Genomic DNA, 24,264 nt, shown 5'->3' with positions numbered 1-24,264 from the left:
GGAATTGTAGACAAAGTTGAAAATATGATATACTAAGTGACTAAAAAGTCCGCTAAAGTAATTTTATGTGATTTAGAGTTGGAATTTGAAATCATTCATAGGCCATGACTTTAATATTGATGTCATTTTGTGAAGTGAAGGGAAATGTGAGCATCCTTTCAATAAAGTTTTTCTGATTTATCAGTATGAAGAATGTGCTCTTAGGTCAATTTTATCTGTAACTCAAAGCATTTAATGGTCTGCATTGTCTGGGAGATTTTAAAGCAGGCCGAATTCCTGTTTAAGAATGATTATTTAAATTTACAGTTTCAGGTGTTCACTCAAGTTACTGAAGTTTGACCCAGACTAACAATCACTTAAAATCACTTTATTAAGGTGAAGGTAGTACCTGCTTCTCCAGTGGTTAATGTAATTTAAAAGTAAACAGAAGGCAAATAATTGTATAGCAGTTATCAGTAGAAAATGCTTTGCAAATCGAAAGAGATGTTAATAGATACTAAATATATATGCATAGTGATGCGTTATCAATGGAAAGCTGAGATTGCCTAGCAAAGTTGGGAGGAAACCCTGTCAAGGAACCTCTTTGTAACGAATGAGTTTTCTGCCAAGGTATTGTCTCTTGCTCTTCATTTGCACAGCAGTCTTGGAAACAAAGATGTTTTGGTTTCAGAATTCCAAATTTTTTATTTTTATTATTTCCTGGGAGGCTTTCTACCTTTCTGTGGCAAGAAGTTCTCTATAACTTTTCTTTCTTGCCTATTTTGAGACTGCAGGGTTGGGTGAATAAGTCTGCTTATTTCCTTTCAGTATGGGAAAGGATTCTGGGCATGCCTTGAGCAGCTTTGCTGCCCCTTCCATTTTGCATTGGATTGCTAGAACAGTAACTGCTGTAAACCTCACAGAGAATTGCTTTGGGAGGGGGTGGTTTTAGGCTATCATAATTGTGAATTGGTTGTCAAACAGTAAATTTTAGGCCAGACTAATAGAACAAACTCTTGGGTTTTTTAGTAAAAGTAAATTATAGGAGTCCAAAGTCTGTTTTTAAAACTAGATATCTATGCCTTGGACAGTGCTGGACCTGTACTGTAGTATATGTTGATTTAGGTAAAAATTTTATTAAAATGAATTTTACTTACTTTTACTTTTTAAAGTTAGCTACTAGAAAATTTAAATTACATATGTGGCTCACATTATATTTCTATTGGACAGGCCTGGTCCAGTATCATTTCTTGAATTTGTTATTTGTATACCACATTTAAGATTTCTGCCATATACAGGTGCTACCTGTACTATTATTTTTCTTGAAAATTTTCTTTAAATTAACTCACTTTTATAATAAATTGAGGTATAATTTACATGTAATGAAGTTTAGAGAACTTAAGTGTGTACAGTTCAGTGAGTTTTGACATTTGTAATTAAGTAACCACCACCCAAATCAAGATATAGAACATTTCCTTCACCTCAAAAAGTTTCCCTTTTCAGACACTTCCCTTATCCTCTCTCCTGCAACCATATCAGTTCACCTTTTTAATTTAAATCTTTTTTAAAATACAGTTTTAAGGGTGCACAGGTGGTTCAGTGATAGAATGCTTGCCTGCCACACAGGAGACCTTGGTTCAATTCCTGGCTGATGCACCCCCCCAAAAAACAGTTTATACCTGTGAAATCTGGGTTTGATGTGCTGATTATATTTTTTTCCCAAGACACATGAAAATGAATATGTATTATTAATATCAATAAAAAAATGTCTACCACCCATCATATATCACTCCCAGGGGTATGAATATTCAACTTCAGGAGAGATAGATCTATATGCTACCATTCTTGCCTGCTCACTTTCTGTTGAATATATTTTGCCTTTAAATCCTTTTAGTGTACACCAGAAATGTCCTCAGTTACTTCCTCATTTGTGTCCCTATACTCCATTGTCCTATTGCTTCATGACTTTTTCATGACTTGCTAGTGAGAGAGGGAGCTCCTTGGGGTCAGGGACTTAAATAATTTCTCTTCTTTGGTTCCCAATGTTTAGTACTCATGTATTGAGTTCAGATAGGATAACTGAGTTAAAGCAAAATCTGAGTCATTGGAAACTGCCTGGGAAATAGAAAAGACTCTTTTCCATCAGAAAAATGCTGCGTATCTTTTAGAGATAACTTAACCTCAAATAGTGAACAGTATTGGGTCAGAGTCAACAAAGCACCCTCATTAAGTACATAGACAAAGCAAAGATGGGGCAAAGGGCAGATGCTCATCTGGAAATTACAGGCCAAAAAAGCAAAATGATTTAAAAAAAAAAAAAAAACCCAGCTGGAATTCATAAGTGCATAAAATGGGCCTCTGCTGTTTTAAGTTATTTGATCCAATGACTTGCCTCAGGTAAAATCCCTTGGTTCTAGGTTTCAGAGAAACCACCAGCTAACCATGTGAGTTTAAGGCAGTTAGATTAAAAATATTCAAAAATTCTTGCCTGGTTGTATGACCCTAATGCTGCCTTTAGAGTTGTAAATTTTTTCTTGTTTTTCTCCTTGTTGTTAGTCTGGAAGATCTTTAAAGTCGTGGACTGCACTTATTCATTTCTGTTTCCTTACAACTAGCATTGTAACTGGTACGTAGTAGGTATTCAGCTAGTACTTGTTGAATAGGCAGATGAAAAGGTATCACAAACCACTTCACTCAGGACCTCACTTGCTCAGTGGCTAAATTATGAGACCATCACACACCTTCAGTAGTTACCAGATTACCTTTCCTTTGAAACTGTTTGATGTCTACCCTTAAGTACGCTTTCCTCAATGTTGAGATGAAGGCATAAAAAGTTGTGTTACTTACTGGGGATAAAGCTCAGGTTTCATTTTTTATCAGCAGAGGTGCTTATTCAAACATTGTACCAAAGTCTTAGCAGAATAGTGGATTTTGAAATGTGCGAGTTGACCTAATAGCAAGGAGTTGGTTATGTGAAAAGTTCTTTTTTGGTGATGATGAATTGCACATTCACCCAGATTCCACCCCCCACCCCCCCACATACACTATTGTTAAGACTGGTAAAAGAATTAAGCCTCTTTATCCTGATTGTTATCTACAGGCTAGCTGGATGGGAGACCAGTGGTAAACACTCTGTGGCATTTGTGGTCTATTTTCCAGTTCAGTGTAAGGAATTTGCACAACTATAAGGAATTTGACCATGGTGCCTAGAAATATAACTTCAGGGTGTTAGCTTGGTGGACTTTGTATCTTGAAATTGCTAAAATTGCTGAAATAAAATACAAATTTTGTTTTAGAATTGGGAGGGAATTAAGGAATCAGATCACACTGGTTAGTTTTATTTCCATTCCATTTCTTTGTAAGAAGGAATATTTTCATTTGGCCCCGTGAAAAATCTTAACTCTTGAAGGTTACAATTCATTAAAATGGGTAGAAGATTAATATTTAGTCTGTCAAGATCAATACTGTTCCCCTTTGCACTAATTGTCAGAATATCGTGCGAGGGCCACTGAAGGGTAGTCGTGTGCAGCAGGACCCTCACATCACAAGGAGATGATTCAAAGGCAAACTGTCCTGCACCCTCTGGTATCGACTTGCAAATTAGCATCTGGAATCTAATTAAACAAGCTTAATGAAAGTAGCAGCTGAATGCTCCTGGAAAAGACAATCAGCTCCCCCCTCCCACACATATTCTGTACTATTGAAGTTGGTCACCAAACATATCGTGTGAGCACAGTTAAAAAAATTAGCATTTATTTGAAGACTAGAAACTATTTTTCATTCTGTTATGCATTTGGCATGCTCTGGAGTCCCATGAGAGCCATGCTACAGCAGATAGTGCACAATATTTATAAATCCATGACAGGCAATAATAGCAACTTGAAAAATTCTTTTGCTAGAATCTCAAGTTGAGAGCTGCCAAAAGCTGAGAGGATCAGATCTGCAGTGGCAGCTGCTGTGCCCTACAGTTAGAATTCTAGACTTTGAAGATGCTCAACTTAAAGAAATGAAGACTGCAGGCTTAGCCAGTTTTTGCAGGTTTCTAGAGCTCTGGCTCTCTGCCTTTTGAAGATGAGTTGCTGAAGCTTCTACCACTGCCTGAGGCATGCTAACACCAGCAGGATCTTTTTCCCCCCCCTAGTCTTAGTGTGTCTTCAGTTTTAAGTAGCACATGCTTAGTCAGTGCCAACTGTGATGGTCCGTTCTCTGGTTGCAATACTGAGAGATGAGCTCTTACTCTGCACCCTTCAGAGAGGAGCTACGAAGATAGATGGTGACGTATACAAGTGCCACTTCAGCCATCTGATTTATGGAGTCATATTTCATCACTTGGCAAGTACTGGCCTCTAGAGAAGCCCTTATAGATTGCTAAAGATGTGAGCAGCTCTCACCCTCAAGGCTTGTGGTTACCTCACAAATGTGATGCCAAACACCCAGCTACCGAGAAGACAGAATTAATCTGTCATTGCAAGCAGCTATAGATCCACCTTAAATAGTGAAAGAATTGATACCAAGATGGCATTTTGACAGCAAATCTTAGAAGTAACTAGGATTTTTTTTGAAGTCCAGTAGTAGAGAGATACTGAAGTTGCAGATTCATTTATTCTTTGCAGATGGACAATAGTGTGAGAGATCTGCATTATTTTGATTAAGAAAAAAATCTATTCCATTTGGCATATAGAATGGTCCTAAAAGAAACCATAAGAGCATGAGTGCAATATGGTCAGACAGAAAGGGACATGGGGGCTCAGGAGCTAGAGGATTGGGCTGTGGGTCTGGTTCCACTGTGTATTCATGGCCTGACTCTGGGCAAGTCATGGCCCTAAAACTCTATTTATAGAATGAGGATCTAAGTACCTTCCTCCCAAATTACTGTGAGGATTAGAATGATCTGCTTTTATAGTGTAGGCTCTAAAATATGCAGCTGCTTCATTTTTTAGGTGTTCACTAGTAGGATACAAATACCACATAGCAACAGCTAACATGATGATTTGAATGGGCATCAGGCTTGGCAATTTATAGTATAATATGTATAGATATGATCAGTGTTTCTCATCTGAAAGCTTAAAATCCATGACAGACCTATGAAATAGAAGCAGCCTTTTTAACACATAACATAGGTCATGAAAGTATTTACCTTTTTACTATGGGAGGAAATATTAAAAACACAGTAATCATAATTTGTAAATAATGTGTAAAGCACAGTGATCATAATAGCTGATTCTTATTGAATGCTTTAGTATGCCAGCAGGCTCCATTCTAACAGCTTTTAATGAATTATCATTTATTTCACAATTCAGTGAGGTCTGTGCTTTGTTATCCCCATTTTGTAGAAAAGAAAATTGGGATATAGAAAGGTTAAATAACTTGCCTGAGGTCATACAGCTAGAAAGTGATAGAATCCAGATTTGAGCCCTGATCAGTCTGATTTAGAGCCCTCTGAAATAATCAGTCACTACACTGTCTGCCTCTTTGCTAGTCCTGTAATTCTCTGACCACAAAGTGGGGAAGATATCTTATTCCAGGTGAACAGAGGTGTGGGCTTCTCAGGCCTTCCTTTCTCTGATGAATTTTGTGAAGATGGCAGAAAGCCAAACAAATGTCAGAGGAGGTGTTTAAACCTCTTTGGTGAGATCAGTAATCAGAAGGAACCTAGGGAATAGAAAAGTGCAAGGGAATCAGAAATAAAGAGATACTGGTAAATATAAACAGTCATTTAGTTATAAAATATATTTTTTTCTTTTGAATTCTGGATTTTTTTTCATCTTTTAACTGTCCTCTATTCTAAATATTTTGTGATTGTCTTCTGTTTTCCCCCCAAAATTTTTGGATATTTTTTACAGGAGAGCTTTTTTCCTTTATATTCTCAATATAGCTAATATCCAGATGTCATAGCTCTCCTCACATTTAGTAATGAGACCAAGAAGTCTTTAAATATTGGTGGATGGCATTTGTCCATGAATAACTTGAAGAAAAATAAAAAAAAAATAAGTAAGACTATCAAATTTGAGTAATGAGGTACTCTTTTTTTTTTCCAAACTGCCAAAACTTTTTAATCTTCATCAACAATTGTTCTGTCCTCCGTCTTATTTAGGTTGCATCTGTGCAACTCTGAGCTCAGGAGTCCTGACAAGCGGCATATGAATTCTGTATTCATTAGTGATCTTGATCCAAATGCCTCTGTCCCTGCCACCGGGGCTCAGGTGTGGAAACTGCTGGCTAATCCCACCAGCTGACATTCAGAGGTTTAATGACTCCATAGGAAGGTGACCACTTGCTGGGAGGTTTGCTGACAGAACCCACACAGCGGACAATGGAGATCAAGGAAGACATTCAGTATTAAGCTGGAGCACCTTCCTGTGTGACTTGAACCCTGTTGGCATCAAACACAGAATATTAAGTAAATGCAAAATTAAAAAAAAAAAAATCTGACTGATAACTATTGTAAACAACAATTTTCCTATCTGTATTGATGGTGTTTAAGACTGTTTTTCTTGTAGCATTTTAATAGGTGTCAGCTTAATGAGCTGAACTTGACTCAGCTTTTCCAGATTTTAAATTCTCAGGCTGTGTTTATCTAGTTTTACATCTGCTTAGGTATTGTATGCATAGTGAAAATAATAGAGTTAGAGCCAAAATTCTTTCTTATTAAATGCGCTTAAGGATTTATGCAGACATTTTGTTTTTTTGTGAACTCTATTTTTTTAATTACTTTTTTAGAATAATACTTTGATTGACTTGTGACATGTCACTCGATATTTTGATTTTTTTTTAGGTCATCTATTCTAAAAGTGTAGGATACATCAGTAGTATTTTAATTTGTTTAATATTTGTTGAGGTATAATTCACTTATTTGAAGAACATAATCTGGTGTTTTTTAGTATGTCCACGGAGCTGTGTAGCCATCATCACAATCAATTTTAGAACCCCCAGAGAAACCCCTTACCCATTTCTCTCCACCCCTTCCAGTTCTTGGCAACCACTAAATCTACTTTCTGTCTCTGTAGACTTTACTATTGTGAACATTTCATATAATTTGAATCATGCAATATCTCGTCTTTTTTGACTGGCTTCTTTAACTTGGCATCATATTTTTAAGGTTCATCTGTGTTGTAGCATGTATCAGTCCTTCATTCTTTTTTATGGCTCAGTTATATTCCATTGTACAGCCATGTGACATTTTATTTATCCCTTTGGACATTTGGATTGTTTTCACTTTTTGACTGTTATGAATAATGCTGATATGAACATTCATGCACATGTTTTTGTGTGGACATGTTTTCATTTCTCTTGGGTATGTATGTACCTTGGAATGAAATTGTTGATTTACAATGTAACTCTATAGTTAACTTTTTTAAAAACTGCTAGACTGTTTCCTGAAGTGGCTGTACCATTTTACATTTCCACTAGCAATATATGAGGGTTCTGATTTCTCTACGTTCTGGTCAACACTTGTTAAACTGTCTTCAATTATAGCCACCCTAGTGGTTGTGAAGTGGTATTTCATTGTGGTTTTGATGGATTCCTTATTGGTTGAGAACTAATGCAAGGATGGAAGCGCTTAGATGGAACTACTGAAACACTTGACACAGGTCTTTATGCATTGTATTTGGGCAGTAATTGGGTTCATTGTGCACTGCATAAATATTAAAAGGTCTCCTTTAGAGGCTCTCCCTGAATTTATTTCTGTCTTTTGCTTTTGTTCATAATCCTTGAATATTGGCTTTCCTTAAGAAAGGCATTAGTCCTACTAAATTGTGTCTTTAATATAGATCAAGAAATGTATTAATTTTGTTCAGTAATTTTAGAATGTCAGGACCCAGAGATGCAGTCCCTCGGGCCTTGTATGGAATCATTCTTAGTAGTGATTCCCAGTGGAATTGACAAGTTAATTTTCAAAGTGAACAGATATTAAAGTTGGCATTTATGATTCAGTGGATGATTTGAAGAATTACCCATTAAACCTTTAAAATGGATGATAATGAGGAACTGTTGCTTTCCACTAGATTCAAATATTTTGAGTTATCCTCCCTTTTAAAAAACGAGTTTGTTTTCCTGAGTTTTTTGAGCCCACTGGTGGGCCATCTTTGGGAGGCAAAAAAGGACTTCTTGAGTTAAGGTTACTCCCTTGCATCTAATTGCTCAGCATTTCATTTTGTGGTGTTTTATAGGGCAAACAGAAGTTTTCTTTGGTCCTTCACCTGATGATTCAAGAGCAGAACTTTATTCCTATCACACAAATTGTTTGCTGTTTCAAAAGTAATTGCTTTTCTTCCATTGATTCTCTAGCATTCATTAGTTTTCCTTGTTTTAGAAATGGCTGCTTAAGTGTCAGTTAAGAGTCTGTCTTACTTTCTGTATCTTCAGAGTTCCATTTAATGTTAGTGGCTGGTTTTTATTTCCACCCCTGCCATCATGTTCTTCCTTTGATAAAAGTTGAACTTGAAAGTGGGATGTTTTGGGCAGGCAGTAAAGAAATTTTAGAAAGCGTGTCCCATTTTTCCCATTTAGTCTCAGGAAATAGAAGGGGATTGATGGGAGGAGGCCAAGAAGGAAAGTTATAGTTCACCAAAATCACCATTGAGCTGGGAATGGATTCTTCTTAGAGCCCAGGACTCTGAAATTGAAGAATCAACAAATCTTAGGAAAGTGATCCTTTATATATTTTTAAAATTTGGATCAGGATGATTTATTGAGTACCTTTTATAGGCTATGTTGGCGTGGGGGTGGAGTTACAAAGACCACCACCCAGAGGCCCTGTTCTTAGGGTGGCCACACCCAAGTGTAAGCACTCATATCAAGTAAACTAGTAGAGGAAACTGATGATTTCAAACAAGAAGAAATAGGAGCAATGTCCAGGGCATCATATGATTAATATGTGAAACTTTGGTGACCTTGGAAGCTCTTCTTTTTTCTTAAATTGTGACAATGTATATACAACATAAAATTTCCCATTTTAGCCACATTCAGGTTTGCATTTTAGTTTTATTAATTGCATCTATTTGGTTGGGCTATCATCACACCAAATAGACAGTCTTTACCCAATAAGTAGTAACACTCTCTCCCTACCCCCAAACTCATCCCTAGTAAATTGTAGTCTACTGTCTGTATCAGTGAATTTGCATGTTATATGATATCTGTCCTTTTTGTATTTATTTCACTCAACATGCTGTCTTCAAGGTTCATCCATGTTGTAGCATTTATGGCTGAATAATATTCCATTTATGTTTATATCACATTTTATGTAGTCATTTGTTGATAGACAATTGAATTGCTTCACCTTTTGGCTATTTTATACAAATGTCTGTTTGCATCCCTGCTTTCAACTCTTTGGGATAGAAACTTGTAAGTGGGATTGCCTGGTCACATGGTAGGTAGTATGTGCTTAACTTTCTGAGGAGCTGCCAAACTGTTCTGCGTAGTAGCTGCACCATTTTACCTTCCTGCCAACAATGTACAGATGTTCTTTTTCTCCACATCTTTGCCAACACTTGTTATTTTATTTAAGTTTTAAAATAATAGCCATTCTAGTGGGAGTGAAGTGGTATCTCATAGTTTTGGTTGGCATTTTCCTAATGGCTAATGATAGTGAGCACCTTTCCATGCCTGTTAAGGTTTTCCTGGTCCCTATTTTCAATTCTTGGAGGAGTAATGAAAGGATATCTATAAAAGGTATCCCCGCATGGTACTGACTTTGAGAATTCTTTGAGTTTTCTACCAAAGATATTTCTGTGCAAAAATCTTTTCATGTTTTCTGCCTTGCTATATAAACACTGAATTTCATTTTCTTATATAATCAGCCAGCTGATATTTATTGGATACCAACTGAGTGCAAGACATTACACTTGGTACTGTGATTCAGAGGTAGTTTTGAAAGAGGCCATTCTATATGACAGTAGAAATTCCTTATACATCTATTGGAAAATTAGATTGAAAAGAAGGGACTACTGTGTAATAGGCAATTATTGATGATGCATTCTTTTGGAGCAGATGTTCATTTGAAATATTTTTGGTTTACATATTTCCTCTAACTGAAATGTAGGGGGAAAAATACCATATAGGAGAAATATTTCATAGAGTACATTTCTTGCTGCACCTGTGGCAAAGATCCAGCCAGCAAAACATAACGTCTTTGTGACTAGAGACTCTTAACCAGAGAGGGGCAAGAAATGCATTCAGGGATAATGTTGAATCAAATAAATGTTTTGTGACTTTAAACTATAAAGGTAGAATTAAAAGGTAAGCATTATTGCTAATAAAATAATCTGCATCATGATTTCAAAGAGAGAATGGACAACCTTACCCATTTTTTTTGTCAAATTGAATTCCTTCGCTAACTTGGGCCAGAGGTTTGTAATTTAAAGCACTAAACATGCACCCTTCGTCTAGGTTGTCATTTTCTGTTACTCAGGCCAAACCAGGATTTGGAATGTTAACGCTCCTTTGGAAAAGAAACCAAAAAAGGTCTTTTATTATTCATTGATTTTATTCCATTCTAGAAATTTTGAATCATAACAACTTATTGAACAATCTTTCTTGAGAAGAGGGGAAAATCCCCATGAATTTCACTGTCAAAAGTAAGATTGTTACAAATCGAAGAAGTCTTCTGTAGTTAGAGACTTGCTAGCTCCTTAACAGTGTTTTTTTTACTTGTCTTGTATATAGGTTAGAGAAATATAAGAAATTAAATATGAGACTGAGTGTATCTTAGAATCTTATAAGTTTTGCCTTGGCAGGTAATTTGGCATAAATTGTTAATGTAAATCTGGGTTAGTGGTGAAGATGTTATTTTAGTAAAAAAGATAAACTGCTGATTAATTCAGCATAGAACTCAATTACAAATTGAAAGTGTCTCTGTGGGACTCCTGGACCCTAAAGACAGCAGATGTTGAATTGATACTCCAGCATATTTCACAGTGGTATGAAATATTAACATGGTTTATTATACTTTTGTGGTGTGTGATGTCAGAAAGGGGGAGGTGGTGTGCATGTGGGTGTGCAAACAGCCAGACATTACACGTTTGGTAATATACACTGAAGTGTGATTAGGAATTTTACGAAAGTTTCTTTCTTTCTTTCTTTCTTTTTTAATCAGATAGCTCTGTGGAAAAATTAAGTTTAAAATAACATTTGGGGCTAAGTATTTAAATGTGTTACCTGTGTAGGTTTATATTGTACATGAAAATTAACATAAAATAAATATGATAAACTTAATAACACAAGGCATTTGAATGTTAAATGGGACTACTTCCCGCAAGAGTAGGGGAACTTGAGGACTTGAAGCATATTTCAGTGAGTTGTCAGCTTTCACTGGCTGGAAAATTTTAATTGCTACTGTACCTTTTTTTTTTTAATTTGTTTATATTGTTTCTTTGTTTTTTTAAAAGAGAAGTTCTAGGTTTACTGAAAAATTGTGCATAAAATACCAAGTTCCCATATACCTCCATGTTATTAGCACCTTGCCTTAGTTTAGTACATTTGTTACGATTGATGGGAGAACATTTTTTTTATAATTGTGCTATAACTATAGTCTGTCGTTTACATTAGGGTTCACTGTGTTGTATAGTCCTGTATTTTTTGCGTGTGTTTTTAAAAATTTTTATCCTAGTGAAATATATGCACCCTAAAATTTCCCCTTTTTACTGTGTTTAGATATATAATTCAGTGCTGTTAATTATGTTCACAATTTTGTGCTACCCTTGCCTTCTGATCTAAAACATATGGTAATTTTTAAATGTCCCTATAATTTGCACAGGCAGAGAAGTTTTATTTCTAGCCAAAAAAAGCTTCACAGTTTTCATATATCTGTATCAACTCAAGGGGGGAAAAGTCAACAAATTTTATATATCAAAAGATCTGAATAAATGGAACTGCCAATATTTGAAGGGATTGGCAATTCTTAAGTAAAGAAGGATGAGAATAAAGTTGGCTTAGATGAGCTATTTCAAAGTCATTACTACTAGTATGACACTTTTTTTCCTTTTTTTGGTATGACGGCCTAGTCTAGGTTTTGCTAGCTGAAGTAAAAACAGTTCCAGAAATAGCCAAATGAGTATGGCAAGAATGAATATACCCTGGATACCTTTTGCTACTGTGGAGTCTTTTAAAAAAGGAGTGGAGGGAGGGTTGATCTTTTAAAAATACTCCTGAAAAAACATCAGCATCGGCAAAGGCAGGAGGGCACTAGGCAGAAGTTTCTTGGTACCTCCATCACCAGAAGGACAACTGTATTTGGCACTGGGGTTGCCATTAAGGCTTTTGGAAGTTCTTGGTTAGTTATGGTTGGTCAGAGAGGTGAAGAGTAGGCTTGCGACCCATTCACCTGAGTTTTATTGATCTCCAGTGGTGTGCCAAACTCCATGCCTGGTTATGTTCATAGGAATGAGAAGCAGTTCATTTCTTAGAGACATTTACAATCTAGTGGAGTGGACAGGCCCTCAAACATATACTAAAAGTATGATGTGAAAAGTACAAGAATGATGTATATAAGGGGGCATAGAGGTTAACATAGATGAGGAATTGATGGACTCTCTCTAGGGAACTTTTTTTATTGTATAGTGTACTAGGGGACTTTTAAGATGGCCTTGAAGAGCAAATGACTCCTGAATTTTTTGCCTTGCGCTTTGGGGAAGGGGTGGAGACCATTTCAGATGAGGGACAAGTACAAAGGCATGTCATGTGGGCTCTCTCTCCATTGTGTAATCCTGAAAGTTTGGATAGCTTAAACATATTTGGAAATAAGAAAATGAAACTACAGGCAGCATCTGAAGTTGTCTGGGTGGTCATTTCCTGAGTCAGTGTGGCCTTTTAATTAGCATCTGCTCTTCAGTGCAAGGTAAGACTGAGCTTAGCATACCTGTCCCTGTGTGTGAATATTTAGTTTAGAAAGCTGCCACGTTCCATTAGAGGTGGTTGTGTTTCGGCAGTGGGTGCAGGGGCTGTGTAGACTTTTCAAATGTCCTTTGAGATTTGCGTTGCAATGTAATTGGGAGATGCTGGTACTTGGTGTGTTGTGCATGGCGGAATGTGAGATTACTTGCTGTAATGAGACCCCAGCAGCATACCTCGGGAAGGTAGTTAAAGTTTTAACCTTAACAAATAATGTTACTCATGGGTTTCTGTGAGGTAATTTATACCACTCTCCCCTAACCCTGAAATTGTGCAAAAACAAAAATAAAAAAAAATGATATGAAGTTGTGCTGAGAAGATATTTTAAAATTCCACCTAGTTGTGCAGATTTTTGAAAGGATTTGTACAGGATTTGTGAACATTATATCTGTAGAATACAGTCACACTCGTGCTTATCATTCCTGTTGAGATGTTGGAATATAGTTTTTCTAAATTCAGAAGGGGTAACATTCACTGCAGTGATACCAGAATGCTGTGAAGATTTAAGGACTCATTAACTTTGATTTTTTGACAAATACCTTGACTGCTTTTAACTCAGATAAATTGAATAGGGGTGATAAAGGAGCAAAGACAGGGCCATGATGGAAAGTACATGCATAGATTTTGAAGGGGTCTGATTTGAACATCGATTTTTGCCTCTCTGTAACCTCTCTAGCCTCAGTATATAAAATATAAAACTCACTCACAAAATGAGCTTGTCAGTAGTTCAAAGAGATTAGGAGGACCATGTTTGTAAATTGCTAGTCAGGCTTAACAAGAGTTTGCTCTCTTATCCTTTAATTACCTCTTCCCCCAGAAGTTTTAAAGAAAAGTAAAGTACATTTGTCTCTTCTTGGTAAGCTTTATTTAAGATTTGCAATCAACAAATGGCCTGATGTGAAAATTAAATTAAATGGTATCTTTTTATTGACATATAGAGTGACCTCAAAACAAGTTCACTTCTACTATTTGTTGGTAGGTTTATACATGTTTATCAGGAACCCGTAAACATTTGAATGCAGTATTGATGCAGTGGATTTAATAGGGATTTGCTTTGGAATTTGAGGAAGTGTACATTCTGTATTAGAGACATTGGTCAAGATGTTCTTAATTTTACCAGATGTAACAAGCTAGATGAATGATATGGAATGTTAGCATGGCATTATGTAAACAATATTTCACAACTGTGAAGTTGTTTAGGGGTGAGCTACTTTAAAAAGATAGATCCATGAGTGATTTATCAGTTACATCTAATTAAGGACTAGACAAGCATCATTAGTAATTTTGGAGACTAACTGTTTGGAGGTTCTGTTGTCTTGAGGGGAAAATCATGGGCTTTGGAATCAAACTGTGGAATCTCTTCCATTTGTTGGCTTTGTGCCTTTGGGTTAGTCACTTTCCCCTTCTGAGCCTTGGTTTCCTGGATTTGTAAAATGGGGATAAGAATAGTACCTACTTGAAAGGGTGGTTTTGAAGATTAGTAAGTGGAATAATGTCCTTGGCACAGTAGCTGCATACAATAAATGTGGGAGTTCTCTTTCTGCCTTCTTTTAGAATACAGTTTCTAATGAAATATTTTAAGTGTAAATATGCTACATAGTATATGTCTTACTGATATGACAGTAAATTCTGTTTGGAAGATGCACACGTGAATAAAGAGTTTGTGGCATCATATTGAATTTTATTAGCAGTGTAATGTCTACTTACATAATTGGTTTGCTTTGAACTGGGGGTTGAAAAAAACATGAGCACATATCCGTTGCCCATTGCATTTGTCGTTCTGAAAGAGTTAGGCCTTTGCCTTGATAACTGTATTTGTAAGCATGACCTCCCTGGGTGCTAGGTGATTTTAGGCCCCTTTTGCAAATGAGGAAATTAGGATTATAAAATGTTGAGTGACTTTACTACTGGGGTCACTTGGCTAGTAAGTGACAGGACTGAATTCATATCTGGAACTTTAGTCTCTTAAATTCTTTGCCTCCACCTCTTCCCCCACCTCCTCCATCACCACAATCAAGATAGTGACCTATATCCATCAGCCTCAGAAGTTTCCTTGTGCCCCCTTGTAATCCACCCCCTTTCAAACCTTTAGTAACAGAGTTTATTGGAAGTCTGCAAATGCCTGCAGTCCCAGGAAAAGGTGATCATCCAAGTGGTTAATAGAGAAGTTCCTGAGTTAGTTGCTCCTCTCAGCTGGGTTTACCCCCCATTCAACTACTCTCTGCTTATGTACTTTGCTTTGGTATGCTTCTGTTACCTCATAACTTTAAAGGTAAGGTTATGGCCAGCCCCTCATGACCACACTTCTCCCTTAGGGCTTCTCTCTTTACATTCTTCCAGTACTTTCCTTCCCACAGTTAACCTCTTTCTGTCATGCTCGAGAAGATATATTTTGAGAGCCCCTGCCACTGATAGAAAGGGTTGGTTTAGCAAAGGCATTTTTTTCCTAGAACAACCTGAGCAAATTTCACTGGCTCTCCCTTTTATTCTGTTTTTCTTTGGTGACATCCTTTAGGATGCCTGCTGCAGAGAATTACCAGTGTGTAGAAAATGTAATTAGCTTCATCGTTGTCTTCCCAGCCACCCACCAGAGAAATAGCTGTCAAGAAGTTGCAAAACCCATTCTGTGAAGGCTGGATTTTGTTCACAAGAGTGGGCAGTGCCCAGGACTGATGCTAGAAGTCTGTGTAGCACCCTCTGTATCTCCCTTTCCTGTACCCCCACCTGACTGCTTTTTCCTTCTGTCCCACACCTGGTCTCCCACTCCTGTTGATCCCCTTCCCAGTCCTCCTTCTCATCCCCATCACTGCTGCCCCACCTTCATCTCACATCGGGAATGCTATCACCATAGATTCTTTTTGGCTTCTTCTCACTTACTGCTTCCAGGGTGCAGTATCTAAAATTACAAATCTAACTGTGTCATTCTCCAGCTTAAGATTTTCAAAAGCTTCCCGCTGCCTAGCATGAAGGGCCAGCTCTCTGTATGTATGGCCCATGAGTTTCTCTGATATTCAGCCCCTGCTAGCATCACCAGTCTCCTCTTAGCCCACTCACTGTGTCATGGTTTATGTTTCAGCCACACTGAACCATCTACCTGACCACACCTTTCTCCTTCCCATTTTTGTGGCTTCACTCTTGCTAATCACTATCCTTTGACTTTGTTACCATCTGTTTACTTGTATTTCAAGGCTTGCATTTCAGTCAGCATCACCTGTGCCTGGTGAAACCTCTAATCACCTGTTGTTCCTTTGGTAGGTCTGTCTCTTAATAGCATCTACCATATTGTAGTGAAATTTTCTATTTATTTATCCCTTTGGACTGTACACTCCTGAGCAGGGTCTGTGTCTGATAAGACTTATTCCCGGTGTTTGGCACCAACTGTGTACAGAGAATATTAGTATTGGGACATTAGTAAATGCTTGCTGAACTAAACTGCCCTGTACATTTCTTGCAAGGGTATTTGTATCATTTGAAATTTGCTTTATATGCAGTCATTTTTAAACTTCCTAGAGCATGGGTGCTTTGTGCTACCTTAAAGCTTCTTCCTGCCCTTCCTAGTCCTTCTGTAGAAGCAGGCTTCTATAATATGATATAGTTGCCTTTCCTGGGCAGTGGTTTTATGTCCTCCAGACTTAGGAGGTGGATGGGCTCGATATGGACATGGGTCTTGCGCTTGACTCAGACCGTGGTTTCATCTCCACTTCTGACAGCACTTCATCTCCTTATCCTGGGATATCCTAGTGCTGGCTTCTTTCTTATTTTTGCTGTGGCCCAAGGAACAAATTCATTTCATTCTTTTCCCCCTCTGTTTTCAGGTGGCTAGCCCTTTCAGTGTCCCCAGTAATTTATTGGCAGCATTGCTATTGACCATATTGTTTTGTGGAGAGAAAGAAATATTAAGATTTTATTAGTATCTGAGATGGCTTGGTTTTGATTTTGAGGATTGTTGAATCTATTTCTCATTATCTCTTTAAACCCTTCTTGTTTCCTTTGATTATATTTGATTTAATGCAGCCTTGGAAATATATATATTTGTATACGCATATGCTGTGAACACGGATTTCTTCTTGTGGAAAGCAATCTGTTCTTTTCTGTCTTGGTCCTTTTCCCTCTGGAAGCTTAGGTATTATTTCTTTTCCTTGCTCTCACAGAATCCAGCAAAACCATTTGCCCACCATCAGTTTTCCTAATGGTGGGATAGGAGGAGGAGATTTGGTGATGCCAGGTACTAACTTGCCCCAATCCTGGCTCTTCCATTTCTGTACAGCCATGTACCTTTGGGTGCATCAGCCAACCTTCCTGAGAGCATCAGTTCCCTCATCAATACAACAGGAATAAAAGGCCCCACCTCAGGCAGTAATTGTGAGGATTAAATAAGTAAATATTTGTTTGGCTCAAATCCAAGAATGTATGGTGGGTGCACATTGTTATTACTTTGATACCCTTACCTTACCTCTTTCCTTCTGCCCGAGAACTTTTTGCAGTTCCATTCCTGTCTGGGACAATCCTATCCCTTTATTACTCACAACAGCCCTTAGACAGAAGCGTTATCCCCCATTCTTCTAATGGACACCCTGTGGCTTAGAGAACTTTAAATACTGGGTCCCTTCGTGACCCACCCCTCCTGGGGCTTTTCTTATGTGGTGATAGGCTTTTCTGGCTCATTTCGTTTGTGCAGCTTCCACATCTCCTCTCCTATCCAGAAGTTAATATCAGTCTGTTGCACACTCAGTGATCTGGGACAGGACCAGAACTTGGTTGGCAATTCCTTGAACATGAACACCCCTTCCCATCCCTGCTTAAAACCCCTTAAATCACTCCTGTACCCACAGCAGGTTTTCTCTCCACCTCTCCATTATATCTCTGTCATCCAGATCTTGGTACCAAAAAAAAAGCTATGGAGGAAAGAAATGGCACTACCGTTTATAACCTAAAGACACATCGTCACTAACTCACTCCTCTCTCTCCGGGCGCACTCGGTACCAGTTGCAGTTCAATTACATTTAATAATTCCCAGGTGTTCATATATGCAGACTGTGTTTTTACCCAAATAGCACAAACCTAAAACAAAACTCAAACATCTTTGCTTTTGTCACACAGACCACTATGAAACAAAGATTAAGTTAGCTTTTCCACTATGCGTGGCTACACATGGATTGCATCAAATCTGTTATACAGTGAAAGGAGCATACTGCTTTGGGGGAACTGTTTTAAATACTTCTTGAGCTCTCTAAATTTTATTTAACCATTAGACATTAATGGCTCCTTCAGGCCACATTGATGGCATAGTCAGACCTCATCATGTCCACAGGTCTCTCCTGAACCGTGATTTAAACTTCTTAGTCTTGAGTGTTTTACTGTCTTAGAATGCTCTTGTTCCCTAGTCCCTGGTTGGGACTAATCTGATTTGGGGATTCATTCTGGTATCAATTTTTGTCATAATTTTGTCTTTTAGTTTTGCAAAACCATGGGTGCATTTGAAGTTAATGTTTCATTTACTCATTTGTTGACTCGTATGACAGGCACTGTTGTGCTAGTTGCCTGGGATGCAAAGGTGTGAGGTGCAGCCTGTACCCTTGAGGTACTCAACTTTGGTCCTTTCTTTTTAGAGTCCAAGTTCTCATCACACCCTTTAATCCACTCTACTGCAGATCATGAGAACAATATAATTTTTTGCTATTTCAAGTTAAAGTGACAAAGGTAACATAGATTTTCTAAAATGAATTTGGACTGCTTCAGTTCTCATTGAATTAAAGTCCTTAGTTGTTAATAAAGGTGCAAACTTTTCTAAAGTAATGTCCTTGTTGATTCACTAGGAAATAGCAAAATTGATAAAAGTTGTGCGAAAGCTCAGTTGTGATGCCCGCTCAGTCTGGTTCCCTGGAGCAATGATAGAAGAACTGCCACCCCCTGACTCCTGGCGGCATGGTGGTGGGACATAAGGCAAAGGAATACTTCTGCAGTGCCCTGAAAAATGGGAAAGCCAGGGTGGCTCTCATCTTCATTAAAGAAGGCTGAATATTTCTTCCCTTCCCTACTGCCTCAAGCACATAAATGAGCTGCTTCCTTCCAGCAGATAACCAATTTTCTTTTTTTTTTAAATTCTTTAAAAATGTTTAGTTGCGAATTAGTTGTTTCAAGTGACTTGTAAAATATATACATACATATATGTGTAATTTTGCATTCCAAAGATGTATCTAAAATAATAAATTAGGTTTTCAGGCAAATGTGTATTTAATATTTTGCCTGGCCCCAATGCAAGTAAAGCACTGTTCAGGATGCATAACTCAGCAGTCAAATATAGAGAATTTGTTTAAGAGTATTAATTTGATGCTGGGTTGTCCAGGGTGCCCATTGGCTGGGACACTACATTTTACTTTGATAATATTCCCAGTCTAAAAATCACTTAAGTGAGAAGAAAAATTCAATTGTAACTGTAGACAAGAATAATGTGGAAAAGTTTTTTTTTTTGAAGTACTATTTTGGATCTGCACCATAGCTGATGCCAAGGTAATCTATCAATTTGTGAGTGTCTACAAAATGCAACTCTCTAGATAACAGGTTTAAAGTAAAGATTTAATACAGTCTCCATCTCCTATGATGTTGCAGTGACAGTTTAAAACTCATTCTCTAAATCTCAGCAGACTTTATAGCTAGCAGTGGGCCAATATAAAGTTTAATAGCATTACAACACATAAATCATCTTTTAAAGATGCTACTAGTAGCTCCAATATTAAATGCGGACAATCGCCTGTGTTATAAATAATTTATCAAACACCATTTCAGATTAGCCTTCCATGCTGAGTTATTTATTTTAGCCTTTTCTGTATGATTCCTAAGGCACTTTTTGAAAGATCCATTACTGGTCAGTTTAATGAACTTGGGGGTCTGTTTTGTCCCCTCAAGCACTCGGGTACAGCTGTGGTGACCATTACATGGCCGACGTGGACCTCTTTGTGCCTTTTACAAGTGCTGCCCATTTGTCATGTAGCGGTAAATGGAGCTGCACATTGGAGTCCAGGGACACATTGTGCGATGCAGTGATGGAGACAAACAGATAGCTCTATAAAGTGCTGCTTGTCACAGCTGACTTGTAGTACAGTACATCACTCTTATTGTAATCTCATTTAAGAAGCAGGGGTGGCCCTGGGGACTGATATTCCCAGTTAGTTTGGTCTTTGTAGCCATAAAGCAGGAAGTGTTCCTTTTATATTCTCTGAACTTTTAGGGAGTGTGCTTTTTGCTTGGATTAATTATTATAGGAATGTCTTCATGGCACTTTGTGAAGATATGTCAGCAAGATTGTTTGGCCCACTTCCTGGCCTGGTTTAGTATAGGCCATCTCTGCTTAGAGATAAATTGTGTTCTTTGGAGCCCTTTGGCTTGTTTTGTTAAATAATTACCATTTATTAATCAACAGCTACGTGCCAGACACAAGAGTTTAGGTGCCTTATTTCGAATTTTTGCAGCAATCTTGTGAGGTAGGATTATAATCACTGTTTTATAGAGGAGGAGAGTAAACTCAGAGAGCTGAAGTGATTTGCCCCAGACTGCACAGCAGTGGGTAGCAGATTGAGGATTCAAACCCATTCTGTCTGCCCTCACACCTGCCAGGTTGACCTTGAACCTCAGTTCCCCAAATAGCTTTCAGTTACTGGGGTCATGGTGGACTTTTGGCTGAGTGTCTCAAAGTAAAAGGAAGCTGCCATTTTTCTAGTAGCCAGGATGAGTCCCACTGGTCCATCTGCACATTGAATCTCCAAGTTCCCTGGTGACTAGCAATGTAAATCCATGAGCAGCTGGTGGGGAAGGACACTGGCCTGGGCAGTGGGGGAAAGCATTGCACCTGGACCTGAGCAGTTGGGGTCAAGGGCTCTATAGAGCCCTAGCCAGAGCCCCCCTCTGGCAGCTGTCTCTAGGCAGACGTGGCTCAGGACACAGGTTACTCTGTGTCCTCCAGAAAGAGGAGGTGCAATTTCCCTGTAAAGAATGGCTCCTAAAGGAAGAAACAATTCTTCCTGCATTTATTTTGGGCCAGAAATTGATAAAAACGTGGTGTTCCCTTCCCCCTTGCTTTTAGTTTGTGGTGTTTTTTGCTGGTTTTCCTAAATATTTGGTAGTACTTGTTAAATACAAAAGTTGTTTGTGAAATTCCATTATGAAGAAAACACAGTATGAATATGCCCAGTAGCATATTTGCATATGCATCTAGAATTCTTGGTATAGAAATACTGGAGTTGAAGACAATATTTGACATATGAAGCAGTTTCTGGAACATTGTAGGTCTCCGGAAATATTTATTGTAGTAATAGACAGTAGAGCCTCAGTAGTTTCATCCTGTTTGCATTTTGAGCCTCACCATCCCCGCCACCCCCCACCCCCACTTTTGTGGAATACGTGAAATAACACCTTAGGTTATTTTATGTTACTCAAACTGGTTCTTAGCCTGTAGGGAGTAACAAGTTTACTTGGGCATGGCTGGTGCTCTTTTCTGTTGGCACTTAGGGTGAAGAGATTGGTATAGGCTATCTCTGCTTAGAGATAAATTGTGTTCTTTGCAGTTAACTACTGAGAGTGAAGAAAGTTCTTTAGGTGGTCATTTGTGGACAATTTTGGAAACATGTTCCTTGACCTCAAACATAGAAATGACATGAGCTTAAGAGGTTGGCCTGAAGAGAAATTGGCAACAACCCTTCTTCCCACAATCCTTCTTCCCTTATTCCCGGGTTCGGAAGATTGTTGATGATGGGGGAGTGACACAGTCCTGAGCCAGGGAACTGCTGTCTGCTGCCTCTGGTGAGCAGAGGAGCCCCTAGCCCAAGACTGAGGCAGGTTACCCTGTGAGGTGATGTGCTATGGCGTTCTGGCTCTAGAGCCCAGTGATCTGGGCTTGAAGAGCAGTTCCCTGTTAACTAGCTGGGTGACCTTGGGTGAGTCACTGAGTCTCTCTCAACCACAGTTTCTGAAACCAGACTCTGGGATGGTTGAGGAATGTGTGATGACCATCAGAGTTCCTTAGTACTTGGCACATGGTAGAAGGTGCTTGATAGATGTAAGGAAGAGAGTAAGAAAAATCAGGGAGTTGTGAGTTCTTCTTTAAGGAATAATCTCCCCTTGAATTGGTGGGGAGGAAAATAATTTAAAAGGAATATTTCCCCATTTTTAAAAGGCTTTATATTTAAATAATAACAAGCATGATCATTTTATAAGTAAATTAAACATTTTAAAATTTGCACATTTTTAAGTTTTATAAATTACTCACATTCCAGAATATTTACAAAATAGTGGAAGAATCACCTGAAATGTCATAGCACTGTCCCCATTCTGGTGTGTGTATGTGTATATATACGATCTGACTGACATTAGATCTGCATGTTGAATATCATGTGAATATTTCAGTTTCCTTTAAATCTTCCCCCATCCCTGTCCCCAAAGAAAAAATAATTTGAGAAATTTAATTCTATAGTCCTTAACTGTTGCCAGCAGGATTTGTGATGTCTGCTAGGTATCAGTAGCAGTGAGGAGAAAAGACAAAGCAAAGGAACTAATAAAACAGCAGAGAAGCAAAAGGGAAGGGGAGATGGCAGATTGGGAGCATAGGATACACCCTTACACCTGTGCGTGCACACATGCCTAGCCTAATTTCTAGGCCAACTTCTAGATTTCTAGGGTTTCACTTTTTTTTTAATCATAAAAATCTGTTGACCATTTTCAATGAAACATGTTGGAATGAGGTTGCATTCATTAAAATGCTTGTTTTTTGCTATTTGTGTATCAGCAGCAGCCATCTCCTACCTGTGTTCTAAGATGCTTTCTTTCATATGCTTTGGATGCTTTACTGTATTCTTGTGAGGCTTTTGGCCTCATAAAATGTTGGATATCCCAGGAGAGAATTTCCTGATTAGGGGAATTCCTGTTTGAATGAATTCTTATGGGGACCGCGCATGCGCAGAGAATAACTGTTTTCATTTGGCCCCACTTAGGTGCCACTGAGGAGGTGAATAAAGCCTGGTGGGCCAAAGATCATAATAACCTCCTACCTGCCGGGTTGTGAGGATCACACTTCCAACAGAGCCTCTCTCTCCTTCCCTGAGTCCATAGAGGGCACTCTTGTCACTAGAATCCCACTTCCTGGTTTGGGACAGGCAGAGGAACAGGAGCCCTGAGTGATCTGGCGTATCTCTCACGAGCTGAAGTCTTTGAGACCCCTTTGAGGGTCTCAGGCAGGCATTTTGGATGTGGAACTGTTGTTTCTCGAAGGGTGTTACTTAGATGAGCCCTTAGTGTGGCTTACAGGCTTTAAGGGCTCTCACGCCCTAGTATATTGGAAAAGGGCTGCAAAATGGGTTGGATTTCCTTCTTTGGGAGATTATTTTTTGTCCTTGTGGCATAAAGAACTTTAACTTGATGTTTCCCTAGTCCTGCCCTGCTGCCTGTGCTGCTGGCCTTGTTTTACTGCCCTGTTTTCTGAAGTACCTGGTATGTGGCCTGTCCTTTAGCCTTCCCCCAAAGCCTTAACTGTCCCAGGCACTGTTCCTGCAGCCCACTGTCAGTTACCCATTAGCCTTCAGTATAGTCACTTGAGTCTAATGTTCCTCTGGATTTAAGCACCAAGAGAGAGGGCAAGCAAGGACTTTGGAGCCTCAACCTTTGTACAGCCGCAGCTCCAAGCACACGACCTAGCACATATTAGGTTTTCTTGGGTGAGAAATTTAATCTGCTTGTTCACTGCTGACTGTTGGGGACTTAGATTTTTTTTTTTTTTTTTTTTTTTTTTTTTTTTTTTGTCATGGGCAGGCACCAGGAATCAAACCCAGGTCTCCAGCATGGCAGGCGAGAGCTCTGCCTGCTGAGCCATCGTGGCCTGCTCAGATTTGCTTCTTATTGGGCAAGAGGCTCCACCCTTAGCTCACCAACATTTTTTCCAGAGCTACTGTTGTGTTTTGATGTTAGTTTTGTCCCATGATATTTATTTTCTTCATTCTGTGATCAGGAAGCAGGTTCCATCCATTGTTGGACATTTTAGGTCAGGGGTCAGAAAATTACAAAAGCCACCACCTGCTTTTGTTAATAAAATCTCATTGGAATACAGTTACTCCTTTCATTTACTTATTGTCAATGGCTGCCTTCATGCTTCAGTGACAGACTGTATGACCACAAGCCTAAAATATTGACTACCTGGCCTTTTATGAGAAATGTTTGCTGGCCCCTGTTTTAGATGATAAATTGCTCTCTATCAGCCCATAGTTCTCAGATTTATGGTGATTGTCTGACCATGAAATGGTGTAGCGAACAGGGGATGTGTGCAAAAAGGGTTTGAAAGGTCCAGCCAGTTCCCCCCACTTACCTGGGCAAATCATTCAAGTCCTGTTGAGTCCTTTTCTTCATCTGTGATGC

General features: G+C 38.6%; 1 protein-coding gene across 1 annotated transcript in view; it reads left to right on the top strand.

The window, feature by feature from the left end:
• Window positions 1-24,264, top strand: part of PSMB7 (proteasome 20S subunit beta 7) — a 75,864-nt gene that overhangs the window by 48,850 nt on the left and 2,750 nt on the right. The window lies entirely within an intron of this gene.

This window comes from Tamandua tetradactyla, chromosome 2 (assembly GCF_023851605.1).
Source record: "Tamandua tetradactyla isolate mTamTet1 chromosome 2, mTamTet1.pri, whole genome shotgun sequence".
Lineage (NCBI taxonomy): Eukaryota > Metazoa > Chordata > Mammalia > Pilosa > Myrmecophagidae > Tamandua > Tamandua tetradactyla.
The sequence above is the reverse complement of the archived record's forward strand: the minus strand, read 5'-3'. Positions and strand labels throughout refer to the sequence as shown.